At 59.9% G+C, this 27,752-nt stretch overlaps 10 non-coding genes across 10 annotated transcripts; all 10 read left to right on the top strand.

Moving 5' to 3' along the window:
• The first annotated feature begins 1,783 nt into the window (after positions 1–1,783).
• Positions 1,784–1,877, top strand: LOC141575347 (small nucleolar RNA SNORD116). Its single transcript, XR_012502882.1, has one exon. It is a non-coding gene; the product is annotated as a small nucleolar RNA SNORD116 (small nucleolar RNA).
• A 2,654-nt stretch (positions 1,878–4,531) lies between these two features.
• Positions 4,532–4,625, top strand: LOC141575346 (small nucleolar RNA SNORD116). Its single transcript, XR_012502881.1, has one exon. It is a non-coding gene; the product is annotated as a small nucleolar RNA SNORD116 (small nucleolar RNA).
• Positions 4,626–7,279: 2,654 nt separating this feature from the next.
• On the top strand, positions 7,280–7,373 carry LOC141575345 (small nucleolar RNA SNORD116). Its single transcript, XR_012502880.1, has one exon. It is a non-coding gene; the product is annotated as a small nucleolar RNA SNORD116 (small nucleolar RNA).
• A 2,654-nt stretch (positions 7,374–10,027) lies between these two features.
• On the top strand, positions 10,028–10,121 carry LOC141575344 (small nucleolar RNA SNORD116). Its single transcript, XR_012502879.1, has one exon. It is a non-coding gene; the product is annotated as a small nucleolar RNA SNORD116 (small nucleolar RNA).
• A 2,654-nt stretch (positions 10,122–12,775) lies between these two features.
• Positions 12,776–12,869, top strand: LOC141575343 (small nucleolar RNA SNORD116). Its single transcript, XR_012502878.1, has one exon. It is a non-coding gene; the product is annotated as a small nucleolar RNA SNORD116 (small nucleolar RNA).
• Positions 12,870–15,523: 2,654 nt separating this feature from the next.
• On the top strand, positions 15,524–15,617 carry LOC141575342 (small nucleolar RNA SNORD116). The gene has a single exon (XR_012502877.1). It is a non-coding gene; the product is annotated as a small nucleolar RNA SNORD116 (small nucleolar RNA).
• Positions 15,618–18,271: 2,654 nt separating this feature from the next.
• LOC141575341 (small nucleolar RNA SNORD116) lies at positions 18,272–18,365 on the top strand. The gene has a single exon (XR_012502876.1). It is a non-coding gene; the product is annotated as a small nucleolar RNA SNORD116 (small nucleolar RNA).
• Positions 18,366–21,019: 2,654 nt separating this feature from the next.
• On the top strand, positions 21,020–21,113 carry LOC141575340 (small nucleolar RNA SNORD116). The gene has a single exon (XR_012502875.1). It is a non-coding gene; the product is annotated as a small nucleolar RNA SNORD116 (small nucleolar RNA).
• A 2,654-nt stretch (positions 21,114–23,767) lies between these two features.
• Positions 23,768–23,861, top strand: LOC141575339 (small nucleolar RNA SNORD116). Its single transcript, XR_012502874.1, has one exon. It is a non-coding gene; the product is annotated as a small nucleolar RNA SNORD116 (small nucleolar RNA).
• Positions 23,862–26,515: 2,654 nt separating this feature from the next.
• LOC141575338 (small nucleolar RNA SNORD116) lies at positions 26,516–26,609 on the top strand. Its single transcript, XR_012502873.1, has one exon. It is a non-coding gene; the product is annotated as a small nucleolar RNA SNORD116 (small nucleolar RNA).
• Positions 26,610–27,752: the final 1,143 nt, after the last annotated feature.

Genomic DNA, 27,752 nt, shown 5'->3' with positions numbered 1-27,752 from the left:
GTCTTCCGGGAACTTCACAGGGAGGCAGTGCAAGGCTTGGTCCAGATGCCTGACGGCAAGATGCCCTCTAGCCCCTTTGCCTCCAGGTGCATGAGCGTGCAAGGTGAAAGGGTGCCTTTAGGTGGGAGCCACGTATCTGGCCGAGAGGGCCCCCTTCCCCGTGACATTTGTTGAGATTTAACCCTGCTGGTACAGGGGCATGGCGCACGTTAGCTGAGATCCCGGGTGGGCTGCGGTGGACCGTCACGTGCTGATTTTGCCCCATTCGAGGTTTCCTTTCGCAGGAGAGCTCCTGGGCTTCAGGACGTCCTGTGGTCCACGGGAACAGGGCACTGAATCTCCGTGAGGCCCGTGGTGGGGTTACAGTGCCTAGAAGAGGTCCTCGGTTGAGGGTGGTGGGGTGTGGCTTCATCCAAGGGGACATCCTTTGAGACTGTCTGCCCTGAAGCTCGGTGTTTGCCCTGTGTGCATAATGTCTGAGGATCCCTGTGGGGCGACTGGGCCTCGGTCCGTGAGGACACATGTTTGGACCAGGCTGCTTAGCGTTCGAACTTTGCGTTGAAGGTCAGGGCCCCGAATCCTGCCCGATGTGGATCTCGGCCGTTGGTGGTGACGTGAGTGCCCTGGCATCCGTGGGGTTTGGCCCTGGCTCATGGAGGCTCCTAATCCAATTCTCCGCTGGGCTTTCTCACCTGCCCTGTGCAGGCGTGTAGGCATAGCTGACAGGACGAGGCTTCTGGATTGTCGTGGCACAGAGACACAGGTTGAATACAGGCTGGATGTGCCCTGGAGCCAGGTTCAGCATGGTGTGAGCTTTCATGTCAATGGTTTCCTGGTTGACGTAGGCAGTGAGTATTGCCTCCAGGTCCCCCTATCCTGTGGAGGCCTCGGGCGGCACGGTGACTTGGTGGCTATCCCATCCACGGCCCCGAGTGTGGTGTAGGTGGGTGCGGTTGGCTCTGATCAGAAGGAATGGCTGTCGGAGAGAAGGAGTTCTTGGCCTATTTCAGCGGCTCCTGGAGACCCACGATGCCATGGCCACTCTGGAAGGCAGAGGGCTGTGGTCATGTCAACGATGGGCAGGCCTCCATGGCACTGAGTGGAAAGCATGCATTCTCAGGCACTGAGATTTTGGGGGAGGCACACAGGACACACAAACACGCAGAGACGCAGCCATACACTCACATGGACAGTCAGGCCCCGCCCCCCGTGACGCAACACACACGCATGAAACTCACGTACGCCGAGGCCCCTACCCTCGTGCGTTCAGACACGCATCGGTTGGTATTGAAGGGATAAAGGGGAGTGGGTAGCAGATAGTGGGCTTCCCCGAGCTAAAGGTTGATTGGCATGGGGCATGCTCGCTGAGAAGTTGGGCCCACGTCTGAAGCGTGCACGTGGTTTCTGTCCCCTTGCCAGGTGGGGTTGCCGGGGCAGGCTTGCCGTCAGCCAAGACAAGAAGAGCTTCCCGTTTTCTGGTGACTGGTGGTGGCCGGGAGTCCCCGAAGAAGTGGGTCGGCGCCAGGATGCTGAACCTTCCCGTGGATCGCTCAGGATGACGGTACGCCCTCTCCTCCCCCACCCCCAGCGCTGGGGAAAGCATTGGCTTTCGGATATTCTCTGACTGCCCGAAAGGCGGCCAGAAAGGATTGACCGTTGCTGCTGCTCAGTGGCTTGCTGGCTCTGGATTGCTGGGGTTGCTGGAGGTCTCCGAGCTCACTGGCTCCTCTGTGGAGCCACCCAGCCTGCCACGTTGAGTTGTCCAGCATGCCAGCACGTGCTCGGATCGATGATGACTCCCTCATATGCATTCCTTGGAAAATCTGAACAAAATGAGTGAGAACTCACTACCGTCGTTCTCATCGAAACTGAGGTCCAGCACGTTGCCTCCCCGGGGGCTAGGGAATAGTTAGGAGAGGGGTCCAGCTTGCCCTTGTTCACACTGGTGCAACACCCCCCACGGTGCCAACATTAGAGAGCTGTCGTAGGGTCAGTCGTGTGCACGCATTAGTTGAGGCACGCTGGAATGAGAGGTCCTAGTTTGAGTGGCCGTGGTGGGATGTGGCAGGGGCCAGCTCCCCTGCTGCTCCTGGACGTGGGAGTGCAGAACTGGCCTAGGCCCCGTGAGCAGGTGGGACGAGCCAGTTTGTTTGGGGCAGCTTGGCCGTATTTGGGCCGTGGGCCGACTTGATGTATGTGTCAGAGCCAAAGAGAAGAGGTGTGGGTGTTTGGCTACTGGAGCCACCGTTGAGGCGTGTTTCTGCGTGTTTCTGACCTGCGTCTTGGTGAGGACTGTGGCGGGCACAGTGGTTGTGGGTCGGGTCGGGGTGGGGGTCGGGGTCGGGGACGGGCCGGTGGCGGGAGCAGGCTGAGGGATCGGGTTGCCATGCTAGCCTTGGCAGCTCCCTGCTGCACCCACTGCCCCAGTGTTGGTGGCAAGGGCGGAAGCACGGAGCTTGCTGAGGACACAGCGCTGCCTTCAAGCATGGGGGTTGGCGGACAGTGTAGACTGGAAGGGAAGTGTACGGTGAGGTTAGGGCTGGAGTGGATCTGTGTGCTTTGCTAGAACACTCTGTCCTCGTTTGGCTCCTGCTGCTGTCCTGGGCTTCCTGAGGCCGGTCGGCATTTCCTGAGGGGCTGCCCATGGATGCCTAGGGAGGAAGGCTCCTGGGGTCCAGGTGGATGGGCGGTGCCAGCAGACCTGTCTAGTGTCGGCTTGCTGGTTTGTCCAAGAGGCTCCCGAAAGGTGTCTTCCGGGAACTTCACAGGGAGGCAGTGCAAGGCTTGGTCCAGATGCCTGACGGCAAGATGCCCTCTAGCCCCTTTGCCTCCAGGTGCATGAGCGTGCAAGGTGAAAGGGTGCCTTTAGGTGGGAGCCACGTATCTGGCCGAGAGGGCCCCCTTCCCCGTGACATTTGTTGAGATTTAACCCTGCTGGTACAGGGGCATGGCGCACGTTAGCTGAGATCCCGGGTGGGCTGCGGTGGACCGTCACGTGCTGATTTTGCCCCATTCGAGGTTTCCTTTCGCAGGAGAGCTCCTGGGCTTCAGGACGTCCTGTGGTCCACGGGAACAGGGCACTGAATCTCCGTGAGGCCCGTGGTGGGGTTACAGTGCCTAGAAGAGGTCCTCGGTTGAGGGTGGTGGGGTGTGGCTTCATCCAAGGGGACATCCTTTGAGACTGTCTGCCCTGAAGCTCGGTGTTTGCCCTGTGTGCATAATGTCTGAGGATCCCTGTGGGGCGACTGGGCCTCGGTCCGTGAGGACACATGTTTGGACCAGGCTGCTTAGCGTTCGAACTTTGCGTTGAAGGTCAGGGCCCCGAATCCTGCCCGATGTGGATCTCGGCCGTTGGTGGTGACGTGAGTGCCCTGGCATCCGTGGGGTTTGGCCCTGGCTCATGGAGGCTCCTAATGCAATTCTCCGCTGGGCTTTCTCACCTGCCCTGTGCAGGCGTGTAGGCATAGCTGACAGGACGAGGCTTCTGGATTGTCGTGGCACAGAGACACAGGTTGAATACAGGCTGGATGTGCCCTGGAGCCAGGTTCAGCATGGTGTGAGCTTTCATGTCAATGGATTCCTGGTTGACGTAGGCAGTGAGTATTGCCTCCAGGTCCCCCTATCCTGTGGAGGCCTCGGGCGGCACGGTGACTTGGTGGCTATCCCATCCACGGCCCCGAGTGTGGTGTAGGTGGGTGCGGTTGGCTCTGATCAGAAGGAATGTCTGTCGGAGAGAAGGAGTTCTTGGCCTATTTCAGCGGCTCCTGGAGACCCACGATGCCATGGCCACTCTGGAAGGCAGAGGGCTGTGGTCATGTCAACGATGGGCAGGCCTCCATGGCACTGAGTGGAAAGCATGCATTCTCAGGCACTGAGATTTTGGGGGAGGCACACAGGACACACAAACACGCAGAGACGCAGCCATACACTCACATGGACAGTCAGGCCCCGCCCCCCGCGACGCAACACACACGCATGAAACTCACGTACGCCGAGGCCCCTACCCTCGTGCGTTCAGACACGCATCGGTTGGTATTGAAGGGATAAAGGGGAGTGGGTAGCAGATAGTGGGCTTCCCCGAGCTAAAGGTTGATTGGCATGGGGCATGCTCGCTGAGAAGTTGGGCCCACGTCTGAAGCGTGCACGTGGTTTCTGTCCCCTTGCCAGGTGGGGTTGCCGGGGCAGGCTTGCCGTCAGCCAAGACAAGAAGAGCTTCCCGTTTTCTGGTGACTGGTGGTGGCCGGGAGTCCCCGAAGAAGTGGGTCGGCGCCAGGATGCTGAACCTTCCCGTGGATCGCTCAGGATGACGGTACGCCCTCTCCTCCCCCACCCCCAGCGCTGGGGAAAGCATTGGCTTTCGGATATTCTCTGACTGCCCGAAAGGCGGCCAGAAAGGATTGACCGTTGCTGCTGCTCAGTGGCTTGCTGGCTCTGGATTGCTGGGGTTGCTGGAGGTCTCCGAGCTCACTGGCTCCTCTGTGGAGCCACCCAGCCTGCCACGTTGAGTTGTCCAGCATGCCAGCACGTGCTCGGATCGATGATGACTCCCTCATATGCATTCCTTGGAAAATCTGAACAAAATGAGTGAGAACTCACTACCGTCGTTCTCATCGAAACTGAGGTCCAGCACGTTGCCTCCCCGGGGGCTAGGGAATAGTTAGGAGAGGGGTCCAGCTTGCCCTTGTTCACACTGGTGCAACACCCCCCACGGTGCCAACATTAGAGAGCTGTCGTAGGGTCAGTCGTGTGCACGCATTAGTTGAGGCACGCTGGAATGAGAGGTCCTAGTTTGAGTGGCCGTGGTGGGATGTGGCAGGGGCCAGCTCCCCTGCTGCTCCTGGACGTGGGAGTGCAGAACTGGCCTAGGCCCCGTGAGCAGGTGGGACGAGCCAGTTTGTTTGGGGCAGCTTGGCCGTATTTGGGCCGTGGGCCGACTTGATGTATGTGTCAGAGCCAAAGAGAAGAGGTGTGGGTGTTTGGCTACTGGAGCCACCGTTGAGGCGTGTTTCTGCGTGTTTCTGACCTGCGTCTTGGTGAGGACTGTGGCGGGCACAGTGGTTGTGGGTCGGGTCGGGGTGGGGGTCGGGGTCGGGGACGGGCCGGTGGCGGGAGCAGGCTGAGGGATCGGGTTGCCATGCTAGCCTTGGCAGCTCCCTGCTGCACCCACTGCCCCAGTGTTGGTGGCAAGGGCGGAAGCACGGAGCTTGCTGAGGACACAGCGCTGCCTTCAAGCATGGGGGTTGGCGGACAGTGTAGACTGGAAGGGAAGTGTACGGTGAGGTTAGGGCTGGAGTGGATCTGTGTGCTTTGCTAGAACACTCTGTCCTCGTTTGGCTCCTGCTGCTGTCCTGGGCTTCCTGAGGCCGGTCGGCATTTCCTGAGGGGCTGCCCATGGATGCCTAGGGAGGAAGGCTCCTGGGGTCCAGGTGGATGGGCGGTGCCAGCAGACCTGTCTAGTGTCGGCTTGCTGGTTTGTCCAAGAGGCTCCCGAAAGGTGTCTTCCGGGAACTTCACAGGGAGGCAGTGCAAGGCTTGGTCCAGATGCCTGACGGCAAGATGCCCTCTAGCCCCTTTGCCTCCAGGTGCATGAGCGTGCAAGGTGAAAGGGTGCCTTTAGGTGGGAGCCACGTATCTGGCCGAGAGGGCCCCCTTCCCCGTGACATTTGTTGAGATTTAACCCTGCTGGTACAGGGGCATGGCGCACGTTAGCTGAGATCCCGGGTGGGCTGCGGTGGACCGTCACGTGCTGATTTTGCCCCATTCGAGGTTTCCTTTCGCAGGAGAGCTCCTGGGCTTCAGGACGTCCTGTGGTCCACGGGAACAGGGCACTGAATCTCCGTGAGGCCCGTGGTGGGGTTACAGTGCCTAGAAGAGGTCCTCGGTTGAGGGTGGTGGGGTGTGGCTTCATCCAAGGGGACATCCTTTGAGACTGTCTGCCCTGAAGCTCGGTGTTTGCCCTGTGTGCATAATGTCTGAGGATCCCTGTGGGGCGACTGGGCCTCGGTCCGTGAGGACACATGTTTGGACCAGGCTGCTTAGCGTTCGAACTTTGCGTTGAAGGTCAGGGCCCCGAATCCTGCCCGATGTGGATCTCGGCCGTTGGTGGTGACGTGAGTGCCCTGGCATCCGTGGGGTTTGGCCCTGGCTCATGGAGGCTCCTAATCCAATTCTCCGCTGGGCTTTCTCACCTGCCCTGTGCAGGCGTGTAGGCATAGCTGACAGGACGAGGCTTCTGGATTGTCGTGGCACAGAGACACAGGTTGAATACAGGCTGGATGTGCCCTGGAGCCAGGTTCAGCATGGTGTGAGCTTTCATGTCAATGGTTTCCTGGTTGACGTAGGCAGTGAGTATTGCCTCCAGGTCCCCCTATCCTGTGGAGGCCTCGGGCGGCACGGTGACTTGGTGGCTATCCCATCCACGGCCCCGAGTGTGGTGTAGGTGGGTGCGGTTGGCTCTGATCAGAAGGAATGGCTGTCGGAGAGAAGGAGTTCTTGGCCTATTTCAGCGGCTCCTGGAGACCCACGATGCCATGGCCACTCTGGAAGGCAGAGGGCTGTGGTCATGTCAACGATGGGCAGGCCTCCATGGCACTGAGTGGAAAGCATGCATTCTCAGGCACTGAGATTTTGGGGGAGGCACACAGGACACACAAACACGCAGAGACGCAGCCATACACTCACATGGACAGTCAGGCCCCGCCCCCCGTGACGCAACACACACGCATGAAACTCACGTACGCCGAGGCCCCTACCCTCGTGCGTTCAGACACGCATCGGTTGGTATTGAAGGGATAAAGGGGAGTGGGTAGCAGATAGTGGGCTTCCCCGAGCTAAAGGTTGATTGGCATGGGGCATGCTCGCTGAGAAGTTGGGCCCACGTCTGAAGCGTGCACGTGGTTTCTGTCCCCTTGCCAGGTGGGGTTGCCGGGGCAGGCTTGCCGTCAGCCAAGACAAGAAGAGCTTCCCGTTTTCTGGTGACTGGTGGTGGCCGGGAGTCCCCGAAGAAGTGGGTCGGCGCCAGGATGCTGAACCTTCCCGTGGATCGCTCAGGATGACGGTACGCCCTCTCCTCCCCCACCCCCAGCGCTGGGGAAAGCATTGGCTTTCGGATATTCTCTGACTGCCCGAAAGGCGGCCAGAAAGGATTGACCGTTGCTGCTGCTCAGTGGCTTGCTGGCTCTGGATTGCTGGGGTTGCTGGAGGTCTCCGAGCTCACTGGCTCCTCTGTGGAGCCACCCAGCCTGCCACGTTGAGTTGTCCAGCATGCCAGCACGTGCTCGGATCGATGATGACTCCCTCATATGCATTCCTTGGAAAATCTGAACAAAATGAGTGAGAACTCACTACCGTCGTTCTCATCGAAACTGAGGTCCAGCACGTTGCCTCCCCGGGGGCTAGGGAATAGTTAGGAGAGGGGTCCAGCTTGCCCTTGTTCACACTGGTGCAACACCCCCCACGGTGCCAACATTAGAGAGCTGTCGTAGGGTCAGTCGTGTGCACGCATTAGTTGAGGCACGCTGGAATGAGAGGTCCTAGTTTGAGTGGCCGTGGTGGGATGTGGCAGGGGCCAGCTCCCCTGCTGCTCCTGGACGTGGGAGTGCAGAACTGGCCTAGGCCCCGTGAGCAGGTGGGACGAGCCAGTTTGTTTGGGGCAGCTTGGCCGTATTTGGGCCGTGGGCCGACTTGATGTATGTGTCAGAGCCAAAGAGAAGAGGTGTGGGTGTTTGGCTACTGGAGCCACCGTTGAGGCGTGTTTCTGCGTGTTTCTGACCTGCGTCTTGGTGAGGACTGTGGCGGGCACAGTGGTTGTGGGTCGGGTCGGGGTGGGGGTCGGGGTCGGGGACGGGCCGGTGGCGGGAGCAGGCTGAGGGATCGGGTTGCCATGCTAGCCTTGGCAGCTCCCTGCTGCACCCACTGCCCCAGTGTTGGTGGCAAGGGCGGAAGCACGGAGCTTGCTGAGGACACAGCGCTGCCTTCAAGCATGGGGGTTGGCGGACAGTGTAGACTGGAAGGGAAGTGTACGGTGAGGTTAGGGCTGGAGTGGATCTGTGTGCTTTGCTAGAACACTCTGTCCTCGTTTGGCTCCTGCTGCTGTCCTGGGCTTCCTGAGGCCGGTCGGCATTTCCTGAGGGGCTGCCCATGGATGCCTAGGGAGGAAGGCTCCTGGGGTCCAGGTGGATGGGCGGTGCCAGCAGACCTGTCTAGTGTCGGCTTGCTGGTTTGTCCAAGAGGCTCCCGAAAGGTGTCTTCCGGGAACTTCACAGGGAGGCAGTGCAAGGCTTGGTCCAGATGCCTGACGGCAAGATGCCCTCTAGCCCCTTTGCCTCCAGGTGCATGAGCGTGCAAGGTGAAAGGGTGCCTTTAGGTGGGAGCCACGTATCTGGCCGAGAGGGCCCCCTTCCCCGTGACATTTGTTGAGATTTAACCCTGCTGGTACAGGGGCATGGCGCACGTTAGCTGAGATCCCGGGTGGGCTGCGGTGGACCGTCACGTGCTGATTTTGCCCCATTCGAGGTTTCCTTTCGCAGGAGAGCTCCTGGGCTTCAGGACGTCCTGTGGTCCACGGGAACAGGGCACTGAATCTCCGTGAGGCCCGTGGTGGGGTTACAGTGCCTAGAAGAGGTCCTCGGTTGAGGGTGGTGGGGTGTGGCTTCATCCAAGGGGACATCCTTTGAGACTGTCTGCCCTGAAGCTCGGTGTTTGCCCTGTGTGCATAATGTCTGAGGATCCCTGTGGGGCGACTGGGCCTCGGTCCGTGAGGACACATGTTTGGACCAGGCTGCTTAGCGTTCGAACTTTGCGTTGAAGGTCAGGGCCCCGAATCCTGCCCGATGTGGATCTCGGCCGTTGGTGGTGACGTGAGTGCCCTGGCATCCGTGGGGTTTGGCCCTGGCTCATGGAGGCTCCTAATGCAATTCTCCGCTGGGCTTTCTCACCTGCCCTGTGCAGGCGTGTAGGCATAGCTGACAGGACGAGGCTTCTGGATTGTCGTGGCACAGAGACACAGGTTGAATACAGGCTGGATGTGCCCTGGAGCCAGGTTCAGCATGGTGTGAGCTTTCATGTCAATGGATTCCTGGTTGACGTAGGCAGTGAGTATTGCCTCCAGGTCCCCCTATCCTGTGGAGGCCTCGGGCGGCACGGTGACTTGGTGGCTATCCCATCCACGGCCCCGAGTGTGGTGTAGGTGGGTGCGGTTGGCTCTGATCAGAAGGAATGTCTGTCGGAGAGAAGGAGTTCTTGGCCTATTTCAGCGGCTCCTGGAGACCCACGATGCCATGGCCACTCTGGAAGGCAGAGGGCTGTGGTCATGTCAACGATGGGCAGGCCTCCATGGCACTGAGTGGAAAGCATGCATTCTCAGGCACTGAGATTTTGGGGGAGGCACACAGGACACACAAACACGCAGAGACGCAGCCATACACTCACATGGACAGTCAGGCCCCGCCCCCCGCGACGCAACACACACGCATGAAACTCACGTACGCCGAGGCCCCTACCCTCGTGCGTTCAGACACGCATCGGTTGGTATTGAAGGGATAAAGGGGAGTGGGTAGCAGATAGTGGGCTTCCCCGAGCTAAAGGTTGATTGGCATGGGGCATGCTCGCTGAGAAGTTGGGCCCACGTCTGAAGCGTGCACGTGGTTTCTGTCCCCTTGCCAGGTGGGGTTGCCGGGGCAGGCTTGCCGTCAGCCAAGACAAGAAGAGCTTCCCGTTTTCTGGTGACTGGTGGTGGCCGGGAGTCCCCGAAGAAGTGGGTCGGCGCCAGGATGCTGAACCTTCCCGTGGATCGCTCAGGATGACGGTACGCCCTCTCCTCCCCCACCCCCAGCGCTGGGGAAAGCATTGGCTTTCGGATATTCTCTGACTGCCCGAAAGGCGGCCAGAAAGGATTGACCGTTGCTGCTGCTCAGTGGCTTGCTGGCTCTGGATTGCTGGGGTTGCTGGAGGTCTCCGAGCTCACTGGCTCCTCTGTGGAGCCACCCAGCCTGCCACGTTGAGTTGTCCAGCATGCCAGCACGTGCTCGGATCGATGATGACTCCCTCATATGCATTCCTTGGAAAATCTGAACAAAATGAGTGAGAACTCACTACCGTCGTTCTCATCGAAACTGAGGTCCAGCACGTTGCCTCCCCGGGGGCTAGGGAATAGTTAGGAGAGGGGTCCAGCTTGCCCTTGTTCACACTGGTGCAACACCCCCCACGGTGCCAACATTAGAGAGCTGTCGTAGGGTCAGTCGTGTGCACGCATTAGTTGAGGCACGCTGGAATGAGAGGTCCTAGTTTGAGTGGCCGTGGTGGGATGTGGCAGGGGCCAGCTCCCCTGCTGCTCCTGGACGTGGGAGTGCAGAACTGGCCTAGGCCCCGTGAGCAGGTGGGACGAGCCAGTTTGTTTGGGGCAGCTTGGCCGTATTTGGGCCGTGGGCCGACTTGATGTATGTGTCAGAGCCAAAGAGAAGAGGTGTGGGTGTTTGGCTACTGGAGCCACCGTTGAGGCGTGTTTCTGCGTGTTTCTGACCTGCGTCTTGGTGAGGACTGTGGCGGGCACAGTGGTTGTGGGTCGGGTCGGGGTGGGGGTCGGGGTCGGGGACGGGCCGGTGGCGGGAGCAGGCTGAGGGATCGGGTTGCCATGCTAGCCTTGGCAGCTCCCTGCTGCACCCACTGCCCCAGTGTTGGTGGCAAGGGCGGAAGCACGGAGCTTGCTGAGGACACAGCGCTGCCTTCAAGCATGGGGGTTGGCGGACAGTGTAGACTGGAAGGGAAGTGTACGGTGAGGTTAGGGCTGGAGTGGATCTGTGTGCTTTGCTAGAACACTCTGTCCTCGTTTGGCTCCTGCTGCTGTCCTGGGCTTCCTGAGGCCGGTCGGCATTTCCTGAGGGGCTGCCCATGGATGCCTAGGGAGGAAGGCTCCTGGGGTCCAGGTGGATGGGCGGTGCCAGCAGACCTGTCTAGTGTCGGCTTGCTGGTTTGTCCAAGAGGCTCCCGAAAGGTGTCTTCCGGGAACTTCACAGGGAGGCAGTGCAAGGCTTGGTCCAGATGCCTGACGGCAAGATGCCCTCTAGCCCCTTTGCCTCCAGGTGCATGAGCGTGCAAGGTGAAAGGGTGCCTTTAGGTGGGAGCCACGTATCTGGCCGAGAGGGCCCCCTTCCCCGTGACATTTGTTGAGATTTAACCCTGCTGGTACAGGGGCATGGCGCACGTTAGCTGAGATCCCGGGTGGGCTGCGGTGGACCGTCACGTGCTGATTTTGCCCCATTCGAGGTTTCCTTTCGCAGGAGAGCTCCTGGGCTTCAGGACGTCCTGTGGTCCACGGGAACAGGGCACTGAATCTCCGTGAGGCCCGTGGTGGGGTTACAGTGCCTAGAAGAGGTCCTCGGTTGAGGGTGGTGGGGTGTGGCTTCATCCAAGGGGACATCCTTTGAGACTGTCTGCCCTGAAGCTCGGTGTTTGCCCTGTGTGCATAATGTCTGAGGATCCCTGTGGGGCGACTGGGCCTCGGTCCGTGAGGACACATGTTTGGACCAGGCTGCTTAGCGTTCGAACTTTGCGTTGAAGGTCAGGGCCCCGAATCCTGCCCGATGTGGATCTCGGCCGTTGGTGGTGACGTGAGTGCCCTGGCATCCGTGGGGTTTGACCCTGGCTCATGGAGGCTCCTAATCCAATTCTCCGCTGGGCTTTCTCACCTGCCCTGTGCAGGCGTGTAGGCATAGCTGACAGGACGAGGCTTCTGGATTGTCGTGGCACAGAGACACAGGTTGAATACAGGCTGGATGTGCCCTGGAGCCAGGTTCAGCATGGTGTGAGCTTTCATGTCAATGGTTTCCTGGTTGACGTAGGCAGTGAGTATTGCCTCCAGGTCCCCCTATCCTGTGGAGGCCTCGGGCGGCACGGTGACTTGGTGGCTATCCCATCCACGGCCCCGAGTGTGGTGTAGGTGGGTGCGGTTGGCTCTGATCAGAAGGAATGGCTGTCGGAGAGAAGGAGTTCTTGGCCTATTTCAGCGGCTCCTGGAGACCCACGATGCCATGGCCACTCTGGAAGGCAGAGGGCTGTGGTCATGTCAACGATGGGCAGGCCTCCATGGCACTGAGTGGAAAGCATGCATTCTCAGGCACTGAGATTTTGGGGGAGGCACACAGGACACACAAACACGCAGAGACGCAGCCATACACTCACATGGACAGTCAGGCCCCGCCCCCCGCGACGCAACGCACACGCATGAAACTCACGTACGCCGAGGCCCCTACCCTCGTGCGTTCAGACACGCATCGGTTGGTATTGAAGGGATAAAGGGGAGTGGGTAGCAGATAGTGGGCTTCCCCGAGCTAAAGGTTGATTGGCATGGGGCATGCTCGCTGAGAAGTTGGGCCCACGTCTGAAGCGTGCACGTGGTTTCTGTCCCCTTGCCAGGTGGGGTTGCCGGGGCAGGCTTGCCGTCAGCCAAGACAAGAAGAGCTTCCCGTTTTCTGGTGACTGGTGGTGGCCGGGAGTCCCCGAAGAAGTGGGTCGGCGCCAGGATGCTGAACCTTCCCGTGGATCGCTCAGGATGACGGTACGCACTCTCCTCCCCCACCCCCAGCGCTGGGGAAAGCATTGGCTTTCGGATATTCTCTGACTGCCCGAAAGGCGGCCAGAAAGGATTGACCGTTGCTGCTGCTCAGTGGCTTGCTGGCTCTGGATTGCTGGGGTTGCTGGAGGTCTCCGAGCTCACTGGCTCCTCTGTGGAGCCACCCAGCCTGCCACGTTGAGTTGTCCAGCATGCCAGCACGTGCTCGGATCGATGATGACTCCCTCATATGCATTCCTTGGAAAATCTGAACAAAATGAGTGAGAACTCACTACCGTCGTTCTCATCGAAACTGAGGTCCAGCACGTTGCCTCCCCGGGGGCTAGGGAATAGTTAGGAGAGGGGTCCAGCTTGCCCTTGTTCACACTGGTGCAACACCCCCCACGGTGCCAACATTAGAGAGCTGTCGTAGGGTCAGTCGTGTGCACGCATTAGTTGAGGCACGCTGGAATGAGAGGTCCTAGTTTGAGTGGCCGTGGTGGGATGTGGCAGGGGCCAGCTCCCCTGCTGCTCCTGGACGTGGGAGTGCAGAACTGGCCTAGGCCCCGTGAGCAGGTGGGACGAGCCAGTTTGTTTGGGGCAGCTTGGCCGTATTTGGGCCGTGGGCCGACTTGATGTATGTGTCAGAGCCAAAGAGAAGAGGTGTGGGTGTTTGGCTACTGGAGCCACCGTTGAGGCGTGTTTCTGCGTGTTTCTGACCTGCGTCTTGGTGAGGACTGTGGCGGGCACAGTGGTTGTGGGTCGGGTCGGGGTGGGGGTCGGGGTCGGGGACGGGCCGGTGGCGGGAGCAGGCTGAGGGATCGGGTTGCCATGCTAGCCTTGGCAGCTCCCTGCTGCACCCACTGCCCCAGTGTTGGTGGCAAGGGCGGAAGCACGGAGCTTGCTGAGGACACAGCGCTGCCTTCAAGCATGGGGGTTGGCGGACAGTGTAGACTGGAAGGGAAGTGTACGGTGAGGTTAGGGCTGGAGTGGATCTGTGTGCTTTGCTAGAACACTCTGTCCTCGTTTGGCTCCTGCTGCTGTCCTGGGCTTCCTGAGGCCGGTCGGCATTTCCTGAGGGGCTGCCCATGGATGCCTAGGGAGGAAGGCTCCTGGGGTCCAGGTGGATGGGCGGTGCCAGCAGACCTGTCTAGTGTCGGCTTGCTGGTTTGTCCAAGAGGCTCCCGAAAGGTGTCTTCCGGGAACTTCACAGGGAGGCAGTGCAAGGCTTGGTCCAGATGCCTGACGGCAAGATGCCCTCTAGCCCCTTTGCCTCCAGGTGCATGAGCGTGCAAGGTGAAAGGGTGCCTTTAGGTGGGAGCCACGTATCTGGCCGAGAGGGCCCCCTTCCCCGTGACATTTGTTGAGATTTAACCCTGCTGGTACAGGGGCATGGCGCACGTTAGCTGAGATCCCGGGTGGGCTGCGGTGGACCGTCACGTGCTGATTTTGCCCCATTCGAGGTTTCCTTTCGCAGGAGAGCTCCTGGGCTTCAGGACGTCCTGTGGTCCACGGGAACAGGGCACTGAATCTCCGTGAGGCCCGTGGTGGGGTTACAGTGCCTAGAAGAGGTCCTCGGTTGAGGGTGGTGGGGTGTGGCTTCATCCAAGGGGACATCCTTTGAGACTGTCTGCCCTGAAGCTCGGTGTTTGCCCTGTGTGCATAATGTCTGAGGATCCCTGTGGGGCGACTGGGCCTCGGTCCGTGAGGACACATGTTTGGACCAGGCTGCTTAGCGTTCGAACTTTGCGTTGAAGGTCAGGGCCCCGAATCCTGCCCGATGTGGATCTCGGCCGTTGGTGGTGACGTGAGTGCCCTGGCATCCGTGGGGTTTGGCCCTGGCTCATGGAGGCTCCTAATCCAATTCTCCGCTGGGGTTTCTCACCTGCCCTGTGCAGGCGTGTAGGCATAGCTGACAGGACGAGGCTTCTGGATTGTCGTGGCACAGAGACACAGGTTGAATACAGGCTGGATGTGCCCTGGAGCCAGGTTCAGCATGGTGTGAGCTTTCATGTCAATGGTTTCCTGGTTGACGTAGGCAGTGAGTATTGCCTCCAGGTCCCCCTATCCTGTGGAGGCCTCGGGCGGCACGGTGACTTGGTGGCTATCCCATCCACGGCCCCGAGTGTGGTGTAGGTGGGTGCGGTTGGCTCTGATCAGAAGGAATGTCTGTCGGAGAGAAGGAGTTCTTGGCCTATTTCAGCGGCTCCTGGAGACCCACGATGCCATGGCCACTCTGGAAGGCAGAGGGCTGTGGTCATGTCAACGATGGGCAGGCCTCCATGGCACTGAGTGGAAAGCATGCATTCTCAGGCACTGAGATTTTGGGGGAGGCACACAGGACACACAAACACGCAGAGACGCAGCCATACACTCACATGGACAGTCAGGCCCCGCCCCCCGCGACGCAACGCACACGCATGAAACTCACGTACGCCGAGGCCCCTACCCTCGTGCGTTCAGACACGCATCGGTTGGTATTGAAGGGATAAAGGGGAGTGGGTAGCAGATAGTGGGCTTCCCCGAGCTAAAGGTTGATTGGCATGGGGCATGCTCGCTGAGAAGTTGGGCCCACGTCTGAAGCGTGCACGTGGTTTCTGTCCCCTTGCCAGGTGGGGTTGCCGGGGCAGGCTTGCCGTCAGCCAAGACAAGAAGAGCTTCCCGTTTTCTGGTGACTGGTGGTGGCCGGGAGTCCCCGAAGAAGTGGGTCGGCGCCAGGATGCTGAACCTTCCCGTGGATCGCTCAGGATGACGGTACGCCCTCTCCTCCCCCACCCCCAGCGCTGGGGAAAGCATTGGCTTTCGGATATTCTCTGACTGCCCGAAAGGCGGCCAGAAAGGATTGACCGTTGCTGCTGCTCAGTGGCTTGCTGGCTCTGGATTGCTGGGGTTGCTGGAGGTCTCCGAGCTCACTGGCTCCTCTGTGGAGCCACCCAGCCTGCCACGTTGAGTTGTCCAGCATGCCAGCACGTGCTCGGATCGATGATGACTCCCTCATATGCATTCCTTGGAAAATCTGAACAAAATGAGTGAGAACTCACTACCGTCGTTCTCATCGAAACTGAGGTCCAGCACGTTGCCTCCCCGGGGGCTAGGGAATAGTTAGGAGAGGGGTCCAGCTTGCCCTTGTTCACACTGGTGCAACACCCCCCACGGTGCCAACATTAGAGAGCTGTCGTAGGGTCAGTCGTGTGCACGCATTAGTTGAGGCACGCTGGAATGAGAGGTCCTAGTTTGAGTGGCCGTGGTGGGATGTGGCAGGGGCCAGCTCCCCTGCTGCTCCTGGACGTGGGAGTGCAGAACTGGCCTAGGCCCCGTGAGCAGGTGGGACGAGCCAGTTTGTTTGGGGCAGCTTGGCCGTATTTGGGCCGTGGGCCGACTTGATGTATGTGTCAGAGCCAAAGAGAAGAGGTGTGGGTGTTTGGCTACTGGAGCCACCGTTGAGGCGTGTTTCTGCGTGTTTCTGACCTGCGTCTTGGTGAGGACTGTGGCGGGCACAGTGGTTGTGGGTCGGGTCGGGGTGGGGGTCGGGGTCGGGGACGGGCCGGTGGCGGGAGCAGGCTGAGGGATCGGGTTGCCATGCTAGCCTTGGCAGCTCCCTGCTGCACCCACTGCCCCAGTGTTGGTGGCAAGGGCGGAAGCACGGAGCTTGCTGAGGACACAGCGCTGCCTTCAAGCATGGGGGTTGGCGGACAGTGTAGACTGGAAGGGAAGTGTACGGTGAGGTTAGGGCTGGAGTGGATCTGTGTGCTTTGCTAGAACACTCTGTCCTCGTTTGGCTCCTGCTGCTGTCCTGGGCTTCCTGAGGCCGGTCGGCATTTCCTGAGGGGCTGCCCATGGATGCCTAGGGAGGAAGGCTCCTGGGGTCCAGGTGGATGGGCGGTGCCAGCAGACCTGTCTAGTGTCGGCTTGCTGGTTTGTCCAAGAGGCTCCCGAAAGGTGTCTTCCGGGAACTTCACAGGGAGGCAGTGCAAGGCTTGGTCCAGATGCCTGACGGCAAGATGCCCTCTAGCCCCTTTGCCTCCAGGTGCATGAGCGTGCAAGGTGAAAGGGTGCCTTTAGGTGGGAGCCACGTATCTGGCCGAGAGGGCCCCCTTCCCCGTGACATTTGTTGAGATTTAACCCTGCTGGTACAGGGGCATGGCGCACGTTAGCTGAGATCCCGGGTGGGCTGCGGTGGACCGTCACGTGCTGATTTTGCCCCATTCGAGGTTTCCTTTCGCAGGAGAGCTCCTGGGCTTCAGGACGTCCTGTGGTCCACGGGAACAGGGCACTGAATCTCCGTGAGGCCCGTGGTGGGGTTACAGTGCCTAGAAGAGGTCCTCGGTTGAGGGTGGTGGGGTGTGGCTTCATCCAAGGGGACATCCTTTGAGACTGTCTGCCCTGAAGCTCGGTGTTTGCCCTGTGTGCATAATGTCTGAGGATCCCTGTGGGGCGACTGGGCCTCGGTCCGTGAGGACACATGTTTGGACCAGGCTGCTTAGCGTTCGAACTTTGCGTTGAAGGTCAGGGCCCCGAATCCTGCCCGATGTGGATCTCGGCCGTTGGTGGTGACGTGAGTGCCCTGGCATCCGTGGGGTTTGGCCCTGGCTCATGGAGGCTCCTAATGCAATTCTCCGCTGGGCTTTCTCACCTGCCCTGTGCAGGCGTGTAGGCATAGCTGACAAGACGAGGCTTCTGGATTGTCGTGGCACAGAGACACAGGTTGAATACAGGCTGGATGTGCCCTGGAGCCAGGTTCAGCATGGTGTGAGCTTTCATGTCAATGGATTCCTGGTTGACGTAGGCAGTGAGTATTGCCTCCAGGTCCCCCTATCCTGTGGAGGCCTCGGGCGGCACGGTGACTTGGTGGCTATCCCATCCACGGCCCCGAGTGTGGTGTAGGTGGGTGCGGTTGGCTCTGATCAGAAGGAATGGCTGTCGGAGAGAAGGAGTTCTTGGCCTATTTCAGCGGCTCCTGGAGACCCACGATGCCATGGCCACTCTGGAAGGCAGAGGGCTGTGGTCATGTCAACGATGGGCAGGCCTCCATGGCACTGAGTGGAAAGCATGCATTCTCAGGCACTGAGATTTTGGGGGAGGCACACAGGACACACAAACACGCAGAGACGCAGCCATACACTCACATGGACAGTCAGGCCCCGCCCCCCGCGACGCAACACACACGCATGAAACTCACGTACGCCGAGGCCCCTACCCTCGTGCGTTCAGACACGCATCGGTTGGTATTGAAGGGATAAAGGGGAGTGGGTAGCAGATAGTGGGCTTCCCCGAGCTAAAGGTTGATTGGCATGGGGCATGCTCACTGAGAAGTTGGGCCCACGTCTGAAGCGTGCACGTGGTTTCTGTCCCCTTGCCAGGTGGGGTTGCCGGGGCAGGCTTGCCGTCAGCCAAGACAAGAAGAGCTTCCCGTTTTCTGGTGACTGGTGGTGGCCGGGAGTCCCCGAAGAAGTGGGTCGGCGCCAGGATGCTGAACCTTCCCGTGGATCGCTCAGGATGACGGTACGCCCTCTCCTCCCCCACCCCCAGCGCTGGGGAAAGCATTGGCTTTCGGATATTCTCTGACTGCCCGAAAGGCGGCCAGAAAGGATTGACCGTTGCTGCTGCTCAGTGGCTTGCTGGCTCTGGATTGCTGGGGTTGCTGGAGGTCTCCGAGCTCACTGGCTCCTCTGTGGAGCCACCCAGCCTGCCACGTTGAGTTGTCCAGCATGCCAGCACGTGCTCGGATCGATGATGACTCCCTCATATGCATTCCTTGGAAAATCTGAACAAAATGAGTGAGAACTCACTACCGTCGTTCTCATCGAAACTGAGGTCCAGCACGTTGCCTCCCCGGGGGCTAGGGAATAGTTAGGAGAGGGGTCCAGCTTGCCCTTGTTCACACTGGTGCAACACCCCCCACGGTGCCAACATTAGAGAGCTGTCGTAGGGTCAGTCGTGTGCACGCATTAGTTGAGGCACGCTGGAATGAGAGGTCCTAGTTTGAGTGGCCGTGGTGGGATGTGGCAGGGGCCAGCTCCCCTGCTGCTCCTGGACGTGGGAGTGCAGAACTGGCCTAGGCCCCGTGAGCAGGTGGGACGAGCCAGTTTGTTTGGGGCAGCTTGGCCGTATTTGGGCCGTGGGCCGACTTGATGTATGTGTCAGAGCCAAAGAGAAGAGGTGTGGGTGTTTGGCTACTGGAGCCACCGTTGAGGCGTGTTTCTGCGTGTTTCTGACCTGCGTCTTGGTGAGGACTGTGGCGGGCACAGTGGTTGTGGGTCGGGTCGGGGTGGGGGTCGGGGTCGGGGACGGGCCGGTGGCGGGAGCAGGCTGAGGGATCGGGTTGCCATGCTAGCCTTGGCAGCTCCCTGCTGCACCCACTGCCCCAGTGTTGGTGGCAAGGGCGGAAGCACGGAGCTTGCTGAGGACACAGCGCTGCCTTCAAGCATGGGGGTTGGCGGACAGTGTAGACTGGAAGGGAAGTGTACGGTGAGGTTAGGGCTGGAGTGGATCTGTGTGCTTTGCTAGAACACTCTGTCCTCGTTTGGCTCCTGCTGCTGTCCTGGGCTTCCTGAGGCCGGTCGGCATTTCCTGAGGGGCTGCCCATGGATGCCTAGGGAGGAAGGCTCCTGGGGTCCAGGTGGATGGGCGGTGCCAGCAGACCTGTCTAGTGTCGGCTTGCTGGTTTGTCCAAGAGGCTCCCGAAAGGTGTCTTCCGGGAACTTCACAGGGAGGCAGTGCAAGGCTTGGTCCAGATGCCTGACGGCAAGATGCCCTCTAGCCCCTTTGCCTCCAGGTGCATGAGCGTGCAAGGTGAAAGGGTGCCTTTAGGTGGGAGCCACGTATCTGGCCGAGAGGGCCCCCTTCCCCGTGACATTTGTTGAGATTTAACCCTGCTGGTACAGGGGCATGGCGCACGTTAGCTGAGATCCCGGGTGGGCTGCGGTGGACCGTCACGTGCTGATTTTGCCCCATTCGAGGTTTCCTTTCGCAGGAGAGCTCCTGGGCTTCAGGACGTCCTGTGGTCCACGGGAACAGGGCACTGAATCTCCGTGAGGCCCGTGGTGGGGTTACAGTGCCTAGAAGAGGTCCTCGGTTGAGGGTGGTGGGGTGTGGCTTCATCCAAGGGGACATCCTTTGAGACTGTCTGCCCTGAAGCTCGGTGTTTGCCCTGTGTGCATAATGTCTGAGGATCCCTGTGGGGCGACTGGGCCTCGGTCCGTGAGGACACATGTTTGGACCAGGCTGCTTAGCGTTCGAACTTTGCGTTGAAGGTCAGGGCCCCGAATCCTGCCCGATGTGGATCTCGGCCGTTGGTGGTGACGTGAGTGCCCTGGCATCCGTGGGGTTTGGCCCTGGCTCATGGAGGCTCCTAATCCAATTCTCCGCTGGGCTTTCTCACCTGCCCTGTGCAGGCGTGTAGGCATAGCTGACAGGACGAGGCTTCTGGATTGTCGTGGCACAGAGACACAGGTTGAATACAGGCTGGATGTGCCCTGGAGCCAGGTTCAGCATGGTGTGAGCTTTCATGTCAATGGTTTCCTGGTTGACGTAGGCAGTGAGTATTGCCTCCAGGTCCCCCTATCCTGTGGAGGCCTCGGGCGGCACGGTGACTTGGTGGCTATCCCATCCACGGCCCCGAGTGTGGTGTAGGTGGGTGCGGTTGGCTCTGATCAGAAGGAATGTCTGTCGGAGAGAAGGAGTTCTTGGCCTATTTCAGCGGCTCCTGGAGACCCACGATGCCATGGCCACTCTGGAAGGCAGAGGGCTGTGGTCATGTCAACGATGGGCAGGCCTCCATGGCACTGAGTGGAAAGCATGCATTCTCAGGCACTGAGATTTTGGGGGAGGCACACAGGACACACAAACACGCAGAGACGCAGCCATACACTCACATGGACAGTCAGGCCCCGCCCCCCGCGACGCAACGCACACGCATGAAACTCACGTACGCCGAGGCCCCTACCCTCGTGCGTTCAGACACGCATCGGTTGGTATTGAAGGGATAAAGGGGAGTGGGTAGCAGATAGTGGGCTTCCCCGAGCTAAAGGTTGATTGGCATGGGGCATGCTCGCTGAGAAGTTGGGCCCACGTCTGAAGCGTGCACGTGGTTTCTGTCCCCTTGCCAGGTGGGGTTGCCGGGGCAGGCTTGCCGTCAGCCAAGACAAGAAGAGCTTCCCGTTTTCTGGTGACTGGTGGTGGCCGGGAGTCCCCGAAGAAGTGGGTCGGCGCCAGGATGCTGAACCTTCCCGTGGATCGCTCAGGATGACGGTAAGCCCTCTCCTCCCCCACCCCCAGCGCTGGGGAAAGCATTGGCTTTCGGATATTCTCTGACTGCCCGAAAGGCGGCCAGAAAGGATTGACCGTTGCTGCTGCTCAGTGGCTTGCTGGCTCTGGATTGCTGGGGTTGCTGGAGGTCTCCGAGCTCACTGGCTCCTCTGTGGAGCCACCCAGCCTGCCACGTTGAGTTGTCCAGCATGCCAGCACGTGCTCGGATCGATGATGACTCCCTCATATGCATTCCTTGGAAAATCTGAACAAAATGAGTGAGAACTCACTACCGTCGTTCTCATCGAAACTGAGGTCCAGCACGTTGCCTCCCCGGGGGCTAGGGAATAGTTAGGAGAGGGGTCCAGCTTGCCCTTGTTCACACTGGTGCAACACCCCCCACGGTGCCAACATTAGAGAGCTGTCGTAGGGTCAGTCGTGTGCACGCATTAGTTGAGGCACGCTGGAATGAGAGGTCCTAGTTTGAGTGGCCGTGGTGGGATGTGGCAGGGGCCAGCTCCCCTGCTGCTCCTGGACGTGGGAGTGCAGAACTGGCCTAGGCCCCGTGAGCAGGTGGGACGAGCCAGTTTGTTTGGGGCAGCTTGGCCGTATTTGGGCCGTGGGCCGACTTGATGTATGTGTCAGAGCCAAAGAGAAGAGGTGTGGGTGTTTGGCTACTGGAGCCACCGTTGAGGCGTGTTTCTGCGTGTTTCTGACCTGCGTCTTGGTGAGGACTGTGGCGGGCACAGTGGTTGTGGGTCGGGTCGGGGTGGGGGTCGGGGTCGGGGACGGGCCGGTGGCGGGAGCAGGCTGAGGGATCGGGTTGCCATGCTAGCCTTGGCAGCTCCCTGCTGCACCCACTGCCCCAGTGTTGGTGGCAAGGGCGGAAGCACGGAGCTTGCTGAGGACACAGCGCTGCCTTCAAGCATGGGGGTTGGCGGACAGTGTAGACTGGAAGGGAAGTGTACGGTGAGGTTAGGGCTGGAGTGGATCTGTGTGCTTTGCTAGAACACTCTGTCCTCGTTTGGCTCCTGCTGCTGTCCTGGGCTTCCTGAGGCCGGTCGGCATTTCCTGAGGGGCTGCCCATGGATGCCTAGGGAGGAAGGCTCCTGGGGTCCAGGTGGATGGGCGGTGCCAGCAGACCTGTCTAGTGTCGGCTTGCTGGTTTGTCCAAGAGGCTCCCGAAAGGTGTCTTCCGGGAACTTCACAGGGAGGCAGTGCAAGGCTTGGTCCAGATGCCTGACGGCAAGATGCCCTCTAGCCCCTTTGCCTCCAGGTGCATGAGCGTGCAAGGTGAAAGGGTGCCTTTAGGTGGGAGCCACGTATCTGGCCGAGAGGGCCCCCTTCCCCGTGACATTTGTTGAGATTTAACCCTGCTGGTACAGGGGCATGGCGCACGTTAGCTGAGATCCCGGGTGGGCTGCGGTGGACCGTCACGTGCTGATTTTGCCCCATTCGAGGTTTCCTTTCGCAGGAGAGCTCCTGGGCTTCAGGACGTCCTGTGGTCCACGGGAACAGGGCACTGAATCTCCGTGAGGCCCGTGGTGGGGTTACAGTGCCTAGAAGAGGTCCTCGGTTGAGGGTGGTGGGGTGTGGCTTCATCCAAGGGGACATCCTTTGAGACTGTCTGCCCTGAAGCTCGGTGTTTGCCCTGTGTGCATAATGTCTGAGGATCCCTGTGGGGCGACTGGGCCTCGGTCCGTGAGGACACATGTTTGGACCAGGCTGCTTAGCGTTCGAACTTTGCGTTGAAGGTCAGGGCCCCGAATCCTGCCCGATGTGGATCTCGGCCGTTGGTGGTGACGTGAGTGCCCTGGCATCCGTGGGGTTTGGCCCTGGCTCATGGAGGCTCCTAATCCAATTCTCCGCTGGGCTTTCTCACCTGCCCTGTGCAGGCGTGTAGGCATAGCTGACAGGACGAGGCTTCTGGATTGTCGTGGCACAGAGACACAGGTTGAATACAGGCTGGATGTGCCCTGGAGCCAGGTTCAGCATGGTGTGAGCTTTCATGTCAATGGTTTCCTGGTTGACGTAGGCAGTGAGTATTGCCTCCAGGTCCCCCTATCCTGTGGAGGCCTCGGGCGGCACGGTGACTTGGTGGCTATCCCATCCACGGCCCCGAGTGTGGTGTAGGTGGGTGCGGTTGGCTCTGATCAGAAGGAATGTCTGTCGGAGAGAAGGAGTTCTTGGCCTATTTCAGCGGCTCCTGGAGACCCACGATGCCATGGCCACTCTGGAAGGCAGAGGGCTGTGGTCATGTCAACGATGGGCAGGCCTCCATGGCACTGAGTGGAAAGCATGCATTCTCAGGCACTGAGATTTTGGGGGAGGCACACAGGACACACAAACACGCAGAGACGCAGCCATACACTCACATGGACAGTCAGGCCCCGCCCCCCGCGACGCAACGCACACGCATGAAACTCACGTACGCCGAGGCCCCTACCCTCGTGCGTTCAGACACGCATCGGTTGGTATTGAAGGGATAAAGGGGAGTGGGTAGCAGATAGTGGGCTTCCCCGAGCTAAAGGTTGATTGGCATGGGGCATGCTCGCTGAGAAGTTGGGCCCACGTCTGAAGCGTGCACGTGGTTTCTGTCCCCTTGCCAGGTGGGGTTGCCGGGGCAGGCTTGCCGTCAGCCAAGACAAGAAGAGCTTCCCGTTTTCTGGTGACTGGTGGTGGCCGGGAGTCCCCGAAGAAGTGGGTCGGCGCCAGGATGCTGAACCTTCCCGTGGATCGCTCAGGATGACGGTACGCCCTCTCCTCCCCCACCCCCAGCGCTGGGGAAAGCATTGGCTTTCGGATATTCTCTGACTGCCCGAAAGGCGGCCAGAAAGGATTGACCGTTGCTGCTGCTCAGTGGCTTGCTGGCTCTGGATTGCTGGGGTTGCTGGAGGTCTCCGAGCTCACTGGCTCCTCTGTGGAGCCACCCAGCCTGCCACGTTGAGTTGTCCAGCATGCCAGCACGTGCTCGGATCGATGATGACTCCCTCATATGCATTCCTTGGAAAATCTGAACAAAATGAGTGAGAACTCACTACCGTCGTTCTCATCGAAACTGAGGTCCAGCACGTTGCCTCCCCGGGGGCTAGGGAATAGTTAGGAGAGGGGTCCAGCTTGCCCTTGTTCACACTGGTGCAACACCCCCCACGGTGCCAACATTAGAGAGCTGTCGTAGGGTCAGTCGTGTGCACGCATTAGTTGAGGCACGCTGGAATGAGAGGTCCTAGTTTGAGTGGCCGTGGTGGGATGTGGCAGGGGCCAGCTCCCCTGCTGCTCCTGGACGTGGGAGTGCAGAACTGGCCTAGGCCCCGTGAGCAGGTGGGACGAGCCAGTTTGTTTGGGGCAGCTTGGCCGTATTTGGGCCGTGGGCCGACTTGATGTATGTGTCAGAGCCAAAGAGAAGAGGTGTGGGTGTTTGGCTACTGGAGCCACCGTTGAGGCGTGTTTCTGCGTGTTTCTGACCTGCGTCTTGGTGAGGACTGTGGCGGGCACAGTGGTTGTGGGTCGGGTCGGGGTGGGGGTCGGGGTCGGGGACGGGCCGGTGGCGGGAGCAGGCTGAGGGATCGGGTTGCCATGCTAGCCTTGGCAGCTCCCTGCTGCACCCACTGCCCCAGTGTTGGTGGCAAGGGCGGAAGCACGGAGCTTGCTGAGGACACAGCGCTGCCTTCAAGCATGGGGGTTGGCGGACAGTGTAGACTGGAAGGGAAGTGTACGGTGAGGTTAGGGCTGGAGTGGATCTGTGTGCTTTGCTAGAACACTCTGTCCTCGTTTGGCTCCTGCTGCTGTCCTGGGCTTCCTGAGGCCGGTCGGCATTTCCTGAGGGGCTGCCCATGGATGCCTAGGGAGGAAGGCTCCTGGGGTCCAGGTGGATGGGCGGTGCCAGCAGACCTGTCTAGTGTCGGCTTGCTGGTTTGTCCAAGAGGCTCCCGAAAGGTGTCTTCCGGGAACTTCACAGGGAGGCAGTGCAAGGCTTGGTCCAGATGCCTGACGGCAAGATGCCCTCTAGCCCCTTTGCCTCCAGGTGCATGAGCGTGCAAGGTGAAAGGGTGCCTTTAGGTGGGAGCCACGTATCTGGCCGAGAGGGCCCCCTTCCCCGTGACATTTGTTGAGATTTAACCCTGCTGGTACAGGGGCATGGCGCACGTTAGCTGAGATCCCGGGTGGGCTGCGGTGGACCGTCACGTGCTGATTTTGCCCCATTCGAGGTTTCCTTTCGCAGGAGAGCTCCTGGGCTTCAGGACGTCCTGTGGTCCACGGGAACAGGGCACTGAATCTCCGTGAGGCCCGTGGTGGGGTTACAGTGCCTAGAAGAGGTCCTCGGTTGAGGGTGGTGGGGTGTGGCTTCATCCAAGGGGACATCCTTTGAGACTGTCTGCCCTGAAGCTCGGTGTTTGCCCTGTGTGCATAATGTCTGAGGATCCCTGTGGGGCGACTGGGCCTCGGTCCGTGAGGACACATGTTTGGACCAGGCTGCTTAGCGTTCGAACTTTGCGTTGAAGGTCAGGGCCCCGAATCCTGCCCGATGTGGATCTCGGCCGTTGGTGGTGACGTGAGTGCCCTGGCATCCGTGGGGTTTGGCCCTGGCTCATGGAGGCTCCTAATCCAATTCTCCGCTGGGCTTTCTCACCTGCCCTGTGCAGGCGTGTAGGCATAGCTGACAGGACGAGGCTTCTGGATTGTCGTGGCACAGAGACACAGGTTGAATACAGGCTGGATGTGCCCTGGAGCCAGGTTCAGCATGGTGTGAGCTTTCATGTCAATGGTTTCCTGGTTGACGTAGGCAGTGAGTATTGCCTCCAGGTCCCCCTATCCTGTGGAGGCCTCGGGCGGCACGGTGACTTGGTGGCTATCCCATCCACGGCCCCGAGTGTGGTGTAGGTGGGTGCGGTTGGCTCTGATCAGAAGGAATGGCTGTCGGAGAGAAGGAGTTCTTGGCCTATTTCAGCGGCTCCTGGAGACCCACGATGCCATGGCCACTCTGGAAGGCAGAGGGCTGTGGTCATGTCAACGATGGGCAGGCCTCCATGGCACTGAGTGGAAAGCATGCATTCTCAGGCACTGAGATTTTGGGGGAGGCACACAGGACACACAAACACGCAGAGACGCAGCCATACACTCACATGGACAGTCAGGCCCCGCCCCCCGCGACGCAACACACACGCATGAAACTCACGTACGCCGAGGCCCCTACCCTCGTGCGTTCAGACACGCATCGGTTGGTATTGAAGGGATAAAGGGGAGTGGGTAGCAGATAGTGGGCTTCCCCGAGCTAAAGGTTGATTGGCATGGGGCATGCTCACTGAGAAGTTGGGCCCACGTCTGAAGCGTGCACGTGGTTTCTGTCCCCTTGCCAGGTGGGGTTGCCGGGGCAGGCTTGCCGTCAGCCAAGACAAGAAGAGCTTCCCGTTTTCTGGTGACTGGTGGTGGCCGGGAGTCCCCGAAGAAGTGGGTCGGCGCCAGGATGCTGAACCTTCCCGTGGATCGCTCAGGATGACGGTACGCCCTCTCCTCCCCCACCCCCAGCGCTGGGGAAAGCATTGGCTTTCGGATATTCTCTGACTGCCCGAAAGGCGGCCAGAAAGGATTGACCGTTGCTGCTGCTCAGTGGCTTGCTGGCTCTGGATTGCTGGGGTTGCTGGAGGTCTCCGAGCTCACTGGCTCCTCTGTGGAGCCACCCAGCCTGCCACGTTGAGTTGTCCAGCATGCCAGCACGTGCTCGGATCGATGATGACTCCCTCATATGCATTCCTTGGAAAATCTGAACAAAATGAGTGAGAACTCACTACCGTCGTTCTCATCGAAACTGAGGTCCAGCACGTTGCCTCCCCGGGGGCTAGGGAATAGTTAGGAGAGGGGTCCAGCTTGCCCTTGTTCACACTGGTGCAACACCCCCCACGGTGCCAACATTAGAGAGCTGTCGTAGGGTCAGTCGTGTGCACGCATTAGTTGAGGCACGCTGGAATGAGAGGTCCTAGTTTGAGTGGCCGTGGTGGGATGTGGCAGGGGCCAGCTCCCCTGCTGCTCCTGGACGTGGGAGTGCAGAACTGGCCTAGGCCCCGTGAGCAGGTGGGACGAGCCAGTTTGTTTGGGGCAGCTTGGCCGTATTTGGGCCGTGGGCCGACTTGATGTATGTGTCAGAGCCAAAGAGAAGAGGTGTGGGTGTTTGGCTACTGGAGCCACCGTTGAGGCGTGTTTCTGCGTGTTTCTGACCTGCGTCTTGGTGAGGACTGTGGCGGGCACAGTGGTTGTGGGTCGGGTCGGGGTGGGGGTCGGGGTCGGGGACGGGCCGGTGGCGGGAGCAGGCTGAGGGATCGGGTTGCCATGCTAGCCTTGGCAGCTCCCTGCTGCACCCACTGCCCCAGTGTTGGTGGCAAGGGCGGAAGCACGGAGCTTGCTGAGGACACAGCGCTGCCTTCAAGCATGGGGGTTGGCGGACAGTGTAGACTGGAAGGGAAGTGTACGGTGAGGTTAGGGCTGGAGTGGATCTGTGTGCTTTGCTAGAACACTCTGTCCTCGTTTGGCTCCTGCTGCTGTCCTGGGCTTCCTGAGGCCGGTCGGCATTTCCTGAGGGGCTGCCCATGGATGCCTAGGGAGGAAGGCTCCTGGGGTCCAGGTGGATGGGCGGTGCCAGCAGACCTGTCTAGTGTCGGCTTGCTGGTTTGTCCAAGAGGCTCCCGAAAGGTGTCTTCCGGGAACTTCACAGGGAGGCAGTGCAAGGCTTGGTCCAGATGCCTGACGGCAAGATGCCCTCTAGCCCCTTTGCCTCCAGGTGCATGAGCGTGCAAGGTGAAAGGGTGCCTTTAGGTGGGAGCCACGTATCTGGCCGAGAGGGCCCCCTTCCCCGTGACATTTGTTGAGATTTAACCCTGCTGGTACAGGGGCATGGCGCACGTTAGCTGAGATCCCGGGTGGGCTGCGGTGGACCGTCACGTGCTGATTTTGCCCCATTCGAGGT

Source organism: Camelus bactrianus, chromosome 27, assembly GCF_048773025.1.
Source record: "Camelus bactrianus isolate YW-2024 breed Bactrian camel chromosome 27, ASM4877302v1, whole genome shotgun sequence".
NCBI lineage: Eukaryota > Metazoa > Chordata > Mammalia > Artiodactyla > Camelidae > Camelus > Camelus bactrianus.
The sequence above is the reverse complement of the archived record's forward strand: the minus strand, read 5'-3'. Positions and strand labels throughout refer to the sequence as shown.